Here is a 15771-nt window from a genome sequence, read left to right on the forward strand (position 1 = left end):
TTTTATGATCCGTCAGCTCCTGCGGAGCCACTTCTACAGTCCCAGTAGCATACTCCGGTTTTGTAATTTCGGGCTTAGTCGCCCCTTCCTAGGAACACAAAACAAGATAAATCAGGAACAAACTTCAGATCATGTGCATAAGCTTAGTCAGTCATGTAGACAACAGTTATTTACCGAAGCTATCAGAACATAAGCCCTATCCTGGGAGAAGCTGGCGGTACAAGTAAAAGGCAGATTCTCCTCTCTGTTCTGCCAGAGGCACAGGATCCATGAAAACAAATCAGAACAGAAAAGTTTCAACAGCTCTACAAATGAGGTGAACGGGTACAGTAACGCCACAAAGGACAGGAGAGTCCGCTGCACGTGGATAGATCAGGGAATGCTGGGAAGACCGCACTGTTTCATAAAAGAGAGATCCAGCGCAGAGGGGGAATGTGGAGGGGCTTTGGGGAAGGGCAGCCTGAGTAAAAGGAGCAGGTGGGAAACAGCGTAAGGCATTAAGGGAACTAGACCACTGTTACTTGTGGTGGAATGGGAAGACAAAACATGCTGCCTTGAAAATGAAACATCACTTAATTAATTTCAATTGAGGACAGCTAAATCAAAAACCAACCCCAAGATACACCTAACTTTCCCAGGGATGATTTTCTTTTCAATATCCTCTAATAAACTGTAAGGGAAAGACCCTGAAAAAAAGAATGCCCACACAGACACTGGTTTCACTAAGTGAGTCTGGAAAATGAACACAAGTGCATTATCCAGTCCTACGGCATTAAGCACAGAATCACATCCTAAACTGTAAGTTAAAAGCATAAGTCAAAAATTCTCATCAGCAGATGCAAACGTGAAAATGCACACTCACACCAACCCCCGGTTTATGTCTCAGAATCCCCTGGTACTTATATAGTCATACAAGTACATTAACAACAAGAGACTGTACCTCATCCCAGGAAGATTCTCTTCCTCTCTCTTCTGTAAAGTGGCACACTGACACACCATCTGTAAATGGTATTTACAGGTATATTAATGAGAATATTCACGAATGTATATTAAATTAACCATGTGCGTATATCTCCGTTCGTGGATGTGTCAAAACAAAAGTGGCAGAAAAGACTTTCAAAGAGTTAGAGCATTTTCTGAAAAAAAAGCTTAAGTCACGGTTGGGATATATTTAAAACCAAGTAGTAAGAGGAAAACACGTAAAAAGAATGGATATGGAATTTGGGTTTGCGCACTATGTATTTCTAACATTTGAAGTTTGCTCTTGTTTTTGTTTTTTCTTTTCTTCTGTTTTTAAATGGAGGTACAGGGAATGAGCACACGGAATTCGGCATGCTAAGTAAGCATTCTATTTACCACTAAACTATGTCCTTCCCCGAGTCAACTAGCTTCTCGGCATAGATAAAATAAATACAAAACACTCTTTCACGTTTCACTGCCTTACAAATCATGTTAGTTTGCTGAAGCGCAAAAGACCTTTGAAGCCTTCTTCCCCGTAACAAACGAAGTCTCTTATCAGACCGAGTGGGAGACAGGTCTCAGGACCCTTGACTGAACAGACCACAGGCCCCGATTTCGGGTGTTTCTTCCACAACCGATCATCGGCTGTGGAAGATCAGGGCTCCACACGCTGCAGACAGTGACAGGGGCGGGCTTGTCCTCCAGGGAGCCCGGAACGTGGTGTCTGTTGAAGGCCCGTATGCAGAACCGACAGGTCTGCCCTCCGTCAGAGGACCCTCTTTCCCTCTACAACAGACACCTCCCTCCCCAGGGCAGGACGGGGAAGACTCGGTCCATCAAGTGCGTCTGCTAAGGGACAAGATGTTCACGGCCGTGAGCCCAGTCACGGCCGCCCGTGCACGGGGAAGCCCCGGAGAGCGATCTGCCCTTCTTCTGCAGTGACTCAAGGAAGAAACAGAGGACTATGCTTTCCTCTTACTGAGTGGAGCAGCTGGCGGTGGGGGGCGAGTTTGCACAGGGCACCAAGGGGGACCAGGTGCAGGTGACCAGGGGGGCGACGACGGGCCGCACCCGGGGCAGGCCACGCAGGCTGGTCCTCGGAAAGGTTGGGGCCCTCCGGCCCACGGGGTGATCTGCAGGACAGAAGGGCGGGCTGGTTTGGATGACAGCCAAAAGCGCCAACACCGACAAGAGCCGAAACCCAACGCAGCAGCCATCAGCAATGGGCACCCTCCACTCCACCATGTGCCAAGAGAGCAGCACGGTGCCACACGCACCGCCCAGCCCTCTGGGGCCTGCCTGCAGCCTGGGCCTCACAGGGGGACACGGGGATACGACCCTGACGCCGCACGTCGCCGCCGCCTCTGTATCCAAGTGGAGGAAGCCAAGGGTCCTCCTGCCCGAGAGGCTGCACACTGAGCTTCCAGCACACGGGCAAACTAGCGCCTTCACAACACCCAGCCGCTCTGGGCTGGACGGCCCTCCCCGCCACCTTCCCCAGCTCCACGCAAGCTTGCCCGGCACGGACCAGGAAAACGGAGACGGGACGGACGTGAAGAGCTCATTCTCCACACGAGCAAGCAGAGACGCAACAGGGTCACCGCACTGCCTGCAGGGCTCTGCCTGCAGGACCCTGCCAGGTCCTCTCTGCCCCCTCCTCAAAAAGGGCCCTCCTCCGCCCGCAAGGGCTGCCCCTGGGCGCAAAGAGCACTTGGGTGCTGGGCATCCCAGAGTCCTGCGGCGGAGCTGGCCAAGGGCTCCTGAGGGGACAAGGCTGTCCTCAGACGGGACTCAGGCTCCGCTACAATCTTCCCTATCCTCAGGGACGTCTGGATTTTACGTTCGCTACGGAACGCACCCTACCTGCGTGCTACGGGAGAGTGACGTGGGGAGTCTCAACCCCACACCTGACACCAAAGGCACTGTACCAGCTCGTGCGCAAAACCCCACGGTGTGCCATGAGACCGACCAGCAGTTCTGACAGCTTCCAGGGCAGGCCCGACCCGGCGCAGGGTGGGGGACAAACACAACATACGCACTCTGGTGCGCATCGGAATTCCCCCGCAGGGAAGGAGGCATTTTAACGGCGGGCTCTTTCCCTTCCAGCCTCTATTCCCTACTACAAACGCACCATCTCTGAGAGCCAGGCTTTTCTGCCCAGAGTACAACTGGAGGCAGCGGCCAAGACACACTTACCTCCCGAGAAAAGACAGTGACCGGCTGTGACGTTTACCACACCCAGGAAGACCCAAAGTTGCACAAAGCACACCGTACAAAGCTGGAGGGAGGGCTTTGCCCCTTTTCCAGTTACCAGGATCTGAATGGACATTCTAAACAGGAGAATCACCTGGCCTGAGCCGGGAAACCAGTCAAAAGAACGACGACACAGAAATCCGTCTCAGTGACCCAGGAGCAACCCCAGGTGCAGGAGGTCAGGAAGGAGTCAGCCGAGCCAGGAGAAGTCATTTTGGAGAGAGGGATCACCCTCCTCACGCTGTTTCGAGAAACCCACAGTCAAAGTCTGCAGGAACCGGCTCCTAAGCACTCCCTCATGGCTCCTGCAGGATCCAGCCAAAGCGACGGGCTCCCGGCAGAAGCAGCCCACTGGCTCCTGGGCAAGAGTTTTGAGTCTGAAAAAGGCAGCGACACGCCACGCCAGAACCGTCACAGGACACACAGTCTGCAGACGAGGCCAGGAAAGGCTGCCGGGAGAACTAGAAGACCACCTTTCCCAGGACGAGGTACAACAGAGCATGACCACCCCACTTACCTGGGCCTCCGAGGCCGCCGCAGGTGGGTAGGTACTGCCGGGCCACACCGGAGCTGCGCCAGGTCCCACGTCGGCTAAAAACCACAGAAAAGGATGGAGGATTAGGCTTTCCGGCGAAGACACTGCTGAAGGGAAACAAAATCTTTGCGCCTTCCTTCCTTCCTTCCTTCCCCGTATCACAATTGTTTCTTGGATGAACTGGATACTGACCCCAGGAACTCCTGCATGCTAAGCCCGCATTCTCTCTACTGCTGAGCTACATATACCCTTCCCCTCAGAGCACACTTGTTTCTAGGCACGGAGGACAAGGAATGCCAACCACGTTCACTAACTTACCCAGTGTATAATAAGTTCCGTGTGCTCCACAAACAGAGCTCAGTGTTTTATGATCCGTCAGCTCCTGCGGAGCCACTTCTACAGTCCCAGTAGCATACTCCGGTTTTGTAATTTCGGGCTTAGTCGCCCCTTCCTAGGAACACAAATCAAGATAAATCAGGAACTAACTTCAGATCATGTGCATAAGCTTAGTCAGTCATGTAGACAACAGTTATTTACCGAAGCTATCAGAACATAAGCCCTATCCTGGGAGAAGCTGGCGGTACAAGTAAAAGGCAGATTCTCCTCTCTGTTCTGCCAGAGGCACAGGATCCATGAAAACAAATCAGAACAGAAAAATTTCAACAGCTCTACAACTGATGTGAACGGGTACAGTAACGCCACAAAGGACAGGAGAGTCCGCTGCACGTGGATAGATCAGGGAATGCTGGGAAGACCGCACTGTTTCGTAAAAGAGAGATCCAGCGCAGAGGGGGAATGTGGAGGGGCTTTGGGGAAGGGCAGCCTGAGTAAAAGGAGCAGGTGGGAAACAGCGTAAGGCATTAAGGGAACTAGACCACTGTTACTTGTGGTGGAATGGGAAGACAAAACATGCTGCCTTGAAAATGAAACATCACTTAATTAATTTCAAGTGAGGACAGCTAAATCAGAAACCAACCCCAAGATACACCTAACTTTCCCAGGGATGATTTTCTTTTCAATATCCTCTAATAAACTGTAAGGGAAAGACCCTGAAAAAAAGAATGCCCACACAGACACTGGTTTCACTAAGTGAGTCTGGAAAATGAACACAAGTGCATTATCCAGTCCTACGGCATTAAGCACAGAATCACATCCTAAACTGTAAGTTAAAAGCATAAGTCAAAAATTCTCATCAGCAGATGCAAACGTGAAAATGCACACTCACACCAACCCCCGGTTTATGTCTCAGAATCCCCTGGTACTTATATAGTCATACAAGTACATTAACAACAAGAGACTGTACCTCATCCCAGGAAGATTCTCTTCCTCTCTCTTCTGTAAAGTGGCACACTGACACACCATCTGTAAATGGTATTTACAGGTATATTAATGAGAATATTCACGAATGTATATTAAATTAACCATGTGCGTCTATCTCCGTTCGTGGATGTGTCAAAACAAAAGTGGCAGAAAAGACTTTCAAAGAGTTAGAGCATTTTCTGAAAAAAAAGCTTAAGTCACGGTTGGGATATATTTAAAACCAAGTAGTAAGAGGAAAACACGTAAAAAGAATGGATATGGAATTTGGGTTTGCACACTATGTATTTCTAACATTTGAAGTTTGCTCTTGTTTTTGTTTTTTCTTTTCTTCTGTTTTTAAATGGAGGTACAGGGAATGAGCACACGGAATTCGGCATGCTAAGTAAGCATTCTATTTACCACTAAACTATGTCCTTCCCCGAGTCAACTAGTTTCTCGGCATAGATAAAATAAATACAAAACACTCTTTCACGTTTCACTGCCTTACAAATCATGTTAGTTTGCTGAAGCGCAAAAGACCTTTGAAGCCTTCTTCCCCGTAACAAACGAAGTCTCTTATCAGACCGAGTGGGAGACAGGTCTCAGGACCCTTGACTGAACAGACCACAGGCCCCGATTTCGGGTGTTTCTTCCACAACCGATCATCGGCTGTGGAAGATCAGGGCTCCACACGCTGCAGACAGTGACAGGGGCGGGCTTGTCCTCCAGGGAGCCCGGAACGTGGTGTCTGTTGAAGGCCCGTATGCAGAACCGACAGGTCTGCCCTCCGTCAGAGGACCCTCTTTCCCTCTACAACAGACACCTCCCTCCCCAGGGCAGGACGGGGAAGACTCGGTCCATCAAGTGCGTCTGCTAAGGGACAAGATGTTCACGGCCGTGAGCCCAGTCACGGCCGCCCGTGCACGGGGAAGCCCCGGAGAGCGATCTGCCCTTCTTCTGCAGTGACTCAAGGAAGAAACAGAGGACTATGCTTTCCTCTTACTGAGTGGAGCAGCTGGCGGTGGGGGGCGAGTTTGCACAGGGCACCAAGGGGGACCAGGTGCAGGTGACCAGGGGGGCGACGACGGGCCGCACCCGGGGCAGGCCACGCAGGCTGGTCCTCGGAAAGGTTGGGGCCCTCCGGCCCACGGGGTGATCTGCAGGACAGAAGGGCGGGCTGGTTTGGATGACAGCCAAAAGCGCCAACACCGACAAGAGCCGAAACCCAACGCAGCAGCCATCAGCAATGGGCACCCTCCACTCCACCATGTGCCAAGAGAGCAGCACGGTGCCACACGCACCGCCCAGCCCTCTGGGGCCTGCCTGCAGCCTGGGCCTCACAGGGGGACACGGGGATACGACCCTGACGCCGCACGTCGCCGCCGCCTCTGTATCCAAGTGGAGGAAGCCAAGGGTCCTCCTGCCCGAGAGGCTGCACACTGAGCTTCCAGCACACGGGCAAACTAGCGCCTTCACAACACCCAGCCGCTCTGGGCTGGACGGCCCTCCCCGCCACCTTCCCCAGCTCCACGCAAGCTTGCCCGGCACGGACCAGGAAAACGGAGACGGGACGGACGTGAAGAGCTCATTCTCCACACGAGCAAGCAGAGACGCAACAGGGTCACCGCACTGCCTGCAGGGCTCTGCCTGCAGGACCCTGCCAGGTCCTCTCTGCCCCCTCCTCAAAAAGGGCCCTCCTCCGCCCGCAAGGGCTGCCCCTGGGCGCAAAGAGCACTTGGGTGCTGGGCATCCCAGAGTCCTGCGGCGGAGCTGGCCAAGGGCTCCTGAGGGGACAAGGCTGTCCTCAGACGGGACTCAGGCTCCGCTACAATCTTCCCTATCCTCAGGGACGTCTGGATTTTACGTTCGCTACGGAACGCACCCTACCTGCGTGCTACGGGAGAGTGACGTGGGGAGTCTCAACCCCACACCTGACACCAAAGGCACTGTACCAGCTCGTGCGCAAAACCCCACGGTGTGCCATGAGACCGACCAGCAGTTCTGACAGCTTCCAGGGCAGGCCCGACCCGGCGCAGGGTGGGGGACAAACACAACATACGCACTCTGGTGCGCATCGGAATTCCCCCGCAGGGAAGGAGGCATTTTAACGGCGGGCTCTTTCCCTTCCAGCCTCTATTCCCTACTACAAACGCACCATCTCTGAGAGCCAGGCTTTTCTGCCCAGAGTACAACTGGAGGCAGCGGCCAAGACACACTTACCTCCCGAGAAAAGACAGTGACCGGCTGTGACGTTTACCACACCCAGGAAGACCCAAAGTTGCACAAAGCACACCGTACAAAGCTGGAGGGAGGGCTTTGCCCCTTTTCCAGTTACCAGGATCTGAATGGACATTCTAAACAGGAGAATCACCTGGCCTGAGCCGGGAAACCAGTCAAAAGAACGACGACACAGAAATCCGTCTCAGTGACCCAGGAGCAACCCCAGGTGCAGGAGGTCAGGAAGGAGTCAGCCGAGCCAGGAGAAGTCATTTTGGAGAGAGGGATCACCCTCCTCACGCTGTTTCGAGAAACCCACAGTCAAAGTCTGCAGGAACCGGCTCCTAAGCACTCCCTCATGGCTCCTGCAGGATCCAGCCAAAGCGACGGGCTCCCGGCAGAAGCAGCCCACTGGCTCCTGGGCAAGAGTTTTGAGTCTGAAAAAGGCAGCGACACGCCACGCCAGAACCGTCACAGGACACACAGTCTGCAGACGAGGCCAGGAAAGGCTGCCGGGAGAACTAGAAGACCACCTTTCCCAGGACGAGGTACAACAGAGCATGACCACCCCACTTACCTGGGCCTCCGAGGCCGCCGCAGGAGGGTAGGTACTGCCGGGCCACACCGGAGCTGCGCCAGGTCCCACGTCGGCTAAAAACCACAGAAAAGGATGGAGGATTAGGCTTTCCGGCGAAGACACTGCTGAAGGGAAACAAAATCTTTGCGCCTTCCTTCCTTCCTTCCTTCCCCGTATCACAATTGTTTCTTGGATGAACTGGATACTGACCCCAGGAACTCCTGCATGCTAAGCCCGCATTCTCTCTACTGCTGAGCTACATATACCCTTCCCCTCAGAGCACACTTGTTTCTAGGCACGGAGGACAAGGAATGCCAACCACGTTCACTAACTTACCCAGTGTATAATAAGTTCCGTGTGCTCCACAAACAGAGCTCAGTGTTTTATGATCCGTCAGCTCCTGCGGAGCCACTTCTACAGTCCCAGTAGCATACTCCGGTTTTGTAATTTCGGGCTTAGTCGCCCCTTCCTAGGAACACAAATCAAGATAAATCAGGAACTAACTTCAGATCATGTGCATAAGCTTAGTCAGTCATGTAGACAACAGTTATTTACCGAAGCTATCAGAACATAAGCCCTATCCTGGGAGAAGCTGGCGGTACAAGTAAAAGGCAGATTCTCCTCTCTGTTCTGCCAGAGGCACAGGATCCATGAAAACAAATCAGAACAGAAAAATTTCAACAGCTCTACAACTGATGTGAACGGGTACAGTAACGCCACAAAGGACAGGAGAGTCCGCTGCACGTGGATAGATCAGGGAATGCTGGGAAGACCGCACTGTTTCGTAAAAGAGAGATCCAGCGCAGAGGGGGAATGTGGAGGGGCTTTGGGGAAGGGCAGCCTGAGTAAAAGGAGCAGGTGGGAAACAGCGTAAGGCATTAAGGGAACTAGACCACTGTTACTTGTGGTGGAATGGGAAGACAAAACATGCTGCCTTGAAAATGAAACATCACTTAATTAATTTCAAGTGAGGACAGCTAAATCAGAAACCAACCCCAAGATACACCTAACTTTCCCAGGGATGATTTTCTTTTCAATATCCTCTAATAAACTGTAAGGGAAAGACCCTGAAAAAAAGAATGCCCACACAGACACTGGTTTCACTAAGTGAGTCTGGAAAATGAACACAAGTGCATTATCCAGTCCTACGGCATTAAGCACAGAATCACATCCTAAACTGTAAGTTAAAAGCATAAGTCAAAAATTCTCATCAGCAGATGCAAACGTGAAAATGCACACTCACACCAACCCCCGGTTTATGTCTCAGAATCCCCTGGTACTTATATAGTCATACAAGTACATTAACAACAAGAGACTGTACCTCATCCCAGGAAGATTCTCTTCCTCTCTCTTCTGTAAAGTGGCACACTGACACACCATCTGTAAATGGTATTTACAGGTATATTAATGAGAATATTCACGAATGTATATTAAATTAACCATGTGCGTATATCTCCGTTCGTGGATGTGTCAAAACCAAAGTGGCAGAAAAGACTTTCAAAGAGTTAGAGCATTTTCTGAAAAAAAAGCTTAAGTCACGGTTGGGATATATTTAAAACCAAGTAGTAAGAGGAAAACACGTAAAAAGAATGGATATGGAATTTGGGTTTGCACACTATGTATTTCTAACATTTGAAGTTTGCTCTTGTTTTTGTTTTTTCTTTTCTTCTGTTTTTAAATGGAGGTACAGGGAATGAGCACACGGAATTCGGCATGCTAAGTAAGCATTCTATTTACCACTAAACTATGTCCTTCCCCGAGTCAACTAGCTTCTCGGCATAGATAAAATAAATACAAAAGACTCTTTCACGGTTCACTGCCTTACAAATCATGTTAGTTTGCTGAAGCGCAAAAGATCTTTGAGGCCTTCTTCCCCGTAACAAACGAAGTCTCTTATCAGACCGAGTGGGAGACAGGTCTCAGGACCCTTGACTGAACAGACCACAGGCCCCGATTTCGGGTGTTTCTTCCATAACCGATCATCGGCTGTGGAAGGTCAGGGCTCCACTCGCTGCAGACAGTGACAGGGGCGGGCTTGTCCTCCATGGAGCCCGGATCGTGGTGTCTGTTGAAGGCCCGTATGCAGAACCGACAGGTCTGCCCTCCGTCAGAGGACCCTCTTTCCCTCTACAACAGACACCTCCCTCCCCAGGGCAGGACGGGGAAGACTCGGTCCATCAAGTGCGTCTGCTAAGGGACAAGATGTTCACGGCCGTGAGCCCAGTCACGGCCGCCCGTGCACGGGGAAGCCCCGGAGAGCGATCTGCCCTTCTTCTGCAGTGACTCAAGGAAGAAACAGAGGACTATGCTTTCCTCTTACTGAGTGGAGCAGCTGGCGGTGGGGGGCGAGTTTGCACAGGGCACCAAGGGGGACCAGGAGCAGGTGCCCAGGGGGGCGACGACGGGCCGCACCCGGGGCAGGCCACGCAGGCTGGTCCTCGGAAAGGTTGGGGCCCTCCGGCCCACGGGGTGATCTGCAGGACAGAAGGGCGGGCTGGTTTGGATGACAGACAAAAGCGCCAACACCGACAAGAGCCGAAACCCAACGCAGCAGCCATCAGCAATGGGCACCCTCCACTCCACCATGTGCCAAGAGAGCAGCACGGTGCCACACGCACCGCCCAGCCCTCTGGGGCCTGCCTGCAGCCTGGGCCTCACAGGGGGACACGGGGATACGACCCTGACGCCGCACGTCGCCGCCGCCTCTGTATCCAAGTGGAGGAAGCCAAGGGTCCTCCTGCCCGTGAGGCTGCACACTGAGCTTCCAGCACACGGGCAAACTAGCGACTTCACAACACCCAGCCGCTCTGGGCTGGACGGCCCTCCCCGCCACCTTCCCCAGCTCCACGCAAGCTTGCCCGGCGCGGACCAGGAAAATGGAGACGGGACGGACGTGAAGAGCTCATTCTCCACACGAGCAAGCAGAGACGCAACAGGGTCACCGCACTGCCTGCAGGGCTCTGCCTGCAGGACCCTGCCAGGTCCTCTCTGCCCCCTCCTCAAAAAGGGCCCTCCTCCGCCCGCAAGGGCTGCCCCTGGGCGCAAAGAGCACTTGGGTGCTGGGCATCCCAGAGTCCTGCGGCGGAGCTGGCCAAGGGCTCCTGAGGGGACAAGGCTGTCCTCAGACGGGACTCAGGCTCCGCTACAATCTTCCCTATCCTCAGGGACGTCTGGATTTTACGTTCGCTACGGAACGCACCCTACCTGCGTGCTACAGGAGAGTGACGTGGGGAGTCTCAACCCCACACCTGACACCAAAGGCACTGTACCAGCTCGTGCGCAAAACCCCACGGTGTGCCATGAGACCGACCAGCAGTTCTGACAGCTTCCAGGGCAGGCCCGACCCGGCGCAGGGTGGGGGACAAACACAACATACGCACTCTGGTGCGCATCGGAATTCCCCCGCAGGGAAGGAGGCATTTTCCCGGCGGGCTCTTTCCCTTCCAGCCTCTATTCCCTACTACAAACGCACCATCTCTGAGAGCCAGGCTTTTCTGCCCAGAGTACAACTGGAGGCAGCGGCCAAGACACACTTACCTCCCGAGAAAAGACAGTGACCGGCTGTGACGTTTACCACACCCAGGAAGACCCAAAGTTGCACAAAGCACACCGTACAAAGCTGGAGGGACGGCTTTGCCCCTTTTCCAGTTACCAGGATCTGAATAGACATTCTAAACAGGAGAATCACCTGGCCTGAGCCGGGAAACCCGTCAAAAGAACGACGACACAGAAATCCGTCTCAGTGACCCAGGAGCAACCCCAGGTGCAGGAGGTCAGGAAGGAGTCAGCCGAGCCAGGAGAAGTCATTTTGGAGAGAGGGATCACCCTCCTCACGCTGTTTCGAGAAACCCACAGTCAAAGTCTGCAGGAACCGGCTCCTAAGCACTCCCTCATGGCTCCTGCAGGATCCAGCCAAAGCGACGGGCTCCCGGCAGAAGCAGCCCACTGGCTCCTGGGCAAGAGTTTTGAGTCTGATAAAGGCAGCGACACGCCACGCCAGAACCGTCACAGGACACACAGTCTGCAGACGAGGCCAGGAAAGGCTGCCGGGAGAACTAGAAGACCACCTTTCCCAGGACGAGGTCCAACAGAGCATGACCACCCCACTTACCTGGGCCTCCGAGGCCGCCGCAGGTGGGCGGGTGCTGCCGGGCCACACCGGAGCTGCGCCAGGTCCCACGTCGGCTAAAAACCACAGAAAAGGATGGAGGATTAGGCTTTCCTGCGAAGACACTGCTGAAGGGAAACAAAACCTTTGCGCCTTCCTTCCTTCCTTCCTTCCACGTATCACAATTGTTTCTTGGATGAACTGGATACTGACCCCAGGAACTCCTGCATGCTAAGCCCGCATTCTCTCTACTGCTGAGCTACATATACCCTTCCATCCAGGGCACAATTGTTTCTAGGCACGGAGGACAAGGAATGCCAGCCACGTTCACTAACTTACGTAGTGTATAATAAGCTCCGTGTGCTCCACCAACAGAGCTCAGTGTTTTATGATCCTTCAGCTCCTGCGGAGCCACTTCTACAGTCCCAGTAGCATACTCCGGTTTTGTAATTTCGGGCTTAGTCGCCCCTTCCTAGGAACACAAAACAAGATAAATCAGGAACAAACTTCAGATCATGTGCATAAGCTTAGTCAGTCATGTAGACAACAGTTATTTACCGAAGCTATCAGAACATAAGCCCTATCCTGGGAGAAGCTGGCGGTACAAGTAAAAGGCAGATTCTCCTCTCTGTTCTGCCAGAGGCACAGGATCCATGAAAACAAATCAGAACAGAAAAGTTTCAACAGCTCTACAAATGAGGTGAACGGGTACAGTAACGCCACAAAGGACAGGAGAGTCCGCTGCACGTGGATAGATCAGGGAATGCTGGGAAGACCGCACTGTTTCATAAAAGAGAGATCCAGCGCAGAGGGGGAATGTGGAGGGGCTTTGGGGAAGGGCAGCCTGAGTAAAAGGAGCAGGTGGGAAACAGCGTAAGGCATTAAGGGAACTAGACCACTGTTACTTGTGGTGGAATGGGAAGACAAAACATGCTGCCTTGAAAATGAAACATCACTTAATTAATTTCAATTGAGGACAGCTAAATCAAAAACCAACCCCAAGATACACCTAACTTTCCCAGGGATGATTTTCTTTTCAATATCCTCTAATAAACTGTAAGGGAAAGACCCTGAAAAAAAGAATGCCCACACAGACACTGGTTTCACTAAGTGAGTCTGGAAAATGAACACAAGTGCATTATCCAGTCCTACGGCATTAAGCACAGAATCACATCCTAAACTGTAAGTTAAAAGCATAAGTCAAAAATTCTCATCAGCAGATGCAAACGTGAAAATGCACACTCACACCAATCCCCGGTTTATGTCTAAGAATCCCCTGGTACTTATATAGTCATACAAGTACATTAACAACAAGAGACTGTACCTCATCCCAGGAAGATTCTCTTCCTCTCTCTTCTGTAAAGTGGCACACTGACACACCATCTGTAAATGGTATTTACAGGTATATTAATGAGAATATTCACGAATGTATATTAAATTAACCATGTGCGTATATCTCCGTTCGTGGATGTGTCAAAACAAAAGTGGCAGAAAAGACTTTCAAAGAGTTAGAGCATTTTCTGAAAAAAAAGCTTAAGTCACGGTTGGGATATATTTAAAACCAAGTAGTAAGAGGAAAACACGTAAAAAGAATGGATATGGAATTTGGGTTTGCGCACTATGTATTTCTAACATTTGAAGTTTGCTCTTGTTTTTGTTTTTTCTTTTCTTCTGTTTTTAAATGGAGGTACAGGGAATGAGCACACGGAATTCGGCATGCTAAGTAAGCATTCTATTTACCACTAAACTATGTCCTTCCCCGAGTCAAGTAGCTTCTCGGCATAGATAAAATAAATACAAAACACTCTTTCACGTTTCACTGCCTTACAAATCATGTTAGTTTGCTGAAGCGCAAAAGATCTTTGAGGCCTTCTTCCCCGTAACAAACGAAGTCTCTTATCAGACCGAGTGGGAGACAGGTCTCAGGACCCTTGACTGAACAGACCACAGGCCCCGATTTCGGGTGTTTCTTCCACAACCGATCATCGGCTGTGGAAGATCAGGGCTCCACTCGCTGCAGACAGTGACAGGGGCGGGCTTGTCCTCCAGGGAGCCCGGAACGTGGTGTCTGTTGAAGGCCCGTATGCAGAACCGACAGGTCTTCCCTCCGTCAGTGGACCCTCTTTCCCTCTACAACAGACACCTCCCTCCCCAGGGCAGGACGGGGAAGACTCGGTCCATCAAGTGCGTCTGCTAAGGGACAAGATGTTCACGGCCGTGAGCCCAGTCACGGCCGCCCGTGCACGGGGAAGCCCCGGAGAGCGATCTGCCCTTCTTCTGCAGTGACTCAAGGAAGAAACAGAGGACTATGCTTTCCTCTTACTGAGTGGAGCAGCTGGCGGTGGGGGGCGAGTTTGCACAGGGCACCAAGGGGGACCAGGAGCAGGTGCCCAGGGGGGCGACGACGGGCCGCACCCGGGGCAGGCCACGCAGGCTGGTCCTCGGAAAGGTTGGGGCCCTCCGGCCCACGGGGTGATCTGCAGGACAGAAGGGCGGGCTGGTTTGGATGACAGACAAAAGCGCCAACACCGACAAGAGCCGAAACCCAACGCAGCAGCCATCAGCAATGGGCACCCTCCACTCCACCATGTGCCAAGAGAGCAGCACGGTGCCACACGCACCGCCCAGCCCTCTGGGGCCTGCCTGCAGCCTGGGCCTCACAGGGGGACACGGGGATACGACCCTGACGCCGCACGTCGCCGCCGCCTCTGTATCCAAGTGGAGGAAGCCAAGGGTCCTCCTGCTCGAGACGCTGCACACTGAGCTTCCAGCACACGGGCAAACTAGCGACTTCACAACACCCAGCCGCTCTGGGCTGGACGGCCCTCCCCGCCACCTTCCCCAGCTCCACGCAAGCTTGCCCGGCGCGGACCAGGAAAACGGAGATGGGACGGACGTGAAGAGCTCATTCTCCACACGAGCAAGCAGAGACGCAACAGGGTCACCGCACTGCCTGCAGGGCTCTGCCTGCAGGACCCTGCCAGGTCCTCTCTGCCCCCTCCTCAAAAAGGGCCCTCCTCCGCCCGCAAGGGCTGCCCCTGGGCGCAAAGAGCACTTGGGTGCTGGGCATCCCAGAGTCCTGCGGCGGAGCTGGCCAAGGGCTCCTGAGGGGACAAGGCTGTCCTCAGACGGGACTCAGGCTCCGCTACAATCATCCCTATCCTCAGGGACGTGTGGAATTTACGTTCGCTACGGAACGCACCCTACCTGCGTGCTACGGGAGAGTGACGTGGGGAGTCTCAACCCCACACCTGACACCAAAGGCACTGTACCAGCTCGTGCGCAAAACCCCACGGTGTGCCATGAGACCGACCAGCAGTTCTGACAGCTTCCAGGGCAGGCCCGACCCGGCGCAGGGTGGGGGACAAACACAACATACGCACTCTGGTGCGCATCGAAATTCCCCCGCAGGGAAGGAGGCATTTTCACGGCGGGCTCTTTCCCTTCCAGCCTCTATTCCCTACTACAAACGCACCATCTCTGAGAGCCAGGCTTTTCTGCAAAGAGTACAACTGGAGGCAGCGGCCAAGACACACTTACCTCCCGAGAAAAGACAGTGACCGGCTGTGACGTTTACGACACCCAGGAAGACCCAAGTTGCACAAAGCACACCGTACAAAGCTGGAGGGAGGGCTTTGCCCCTTTTCCAGTTACCAGGATCTGAATAGACATTCTAAACAGGAGAATCACCTGGCCTGAGCCGGGAAACCAGTCAAAAGAACGACGACACAGAAATCCGTCTCAGTGAACCAGGAGCAACCCCAGGTGCAGGAGGTCAGGAAGGAGTCAGCCGAGCCAGGAGAAGTCATTTTGGAGAGAGGG

General features: G+C 53.1%; 4 long non-coding RNA genes across 4 annotated transcripts in view; 1 reads left to right on the forward strand and 3 right to left on the reverse strand.

Moving 5' to 3' along the window:
- The window catches only part of LOC135321540 (uncharacterized), a 539910-nt gene that overhangs the window by 208927 nt on the left and 315212 nt on the right, over positions 1–15771 (forward strand). The gene's annotated exons all lie outside the window — the stretch shown is intronic.
- Positions 69–4395, reverse strand: LOC135321613 (uncharacterized). Its single transcript, XR_010381486.1, has 3 exons — positions 4067–4395; positions 3731–3804; positions 69–999 (listed from the first exon to the last, which is right to left on the reverse strand). It is a non-coding gene; the product is annotated as an uncharacterized LOC135321613 (long non-coding RNA).
- Positions 4805–8211, reverse strand: LOC135321614 (uncharacterized). Its single transcript, XR_010381487.1, has 3 exons — positions 8178–8211; positions 7842–7915; positions 4805–5110 (listed from the first exon to the last, which is right to left on the reverse strand). It is a non-coding gene; the product is annotated as an uncharacterized LOC135321614 (long non-coding RNA).
- On the reverse strand, positions 8916–13149 carry LOC135321615 (uncharacterized). Its single transcript, XR_010381488.1, has 3 exons — positions 12289–13149; positions 11953–12026; positions 8916–9221 (listed from the first exon to the last, which is right to left on the reverse strand). It is a non-coding gene; the product is annotated as an uncharacterized LOC135321615 (long non-coding RNA).

The sequence above is a fragment of the Camelus dromedarius genome, chromosome 6 (genome assembly GCF_036321535.1).
Source record: "Camelus dromedarius isolate mCamDro1 chromosome 6, mCamDro1.pat, whole genome shotgun sequence".
Lineage (NCBI taxonomy): Eukaryota > Metazoa > Chordata > Mammalia > Artiodactyla > Camelidae > Camelus > Camelus dromedarius.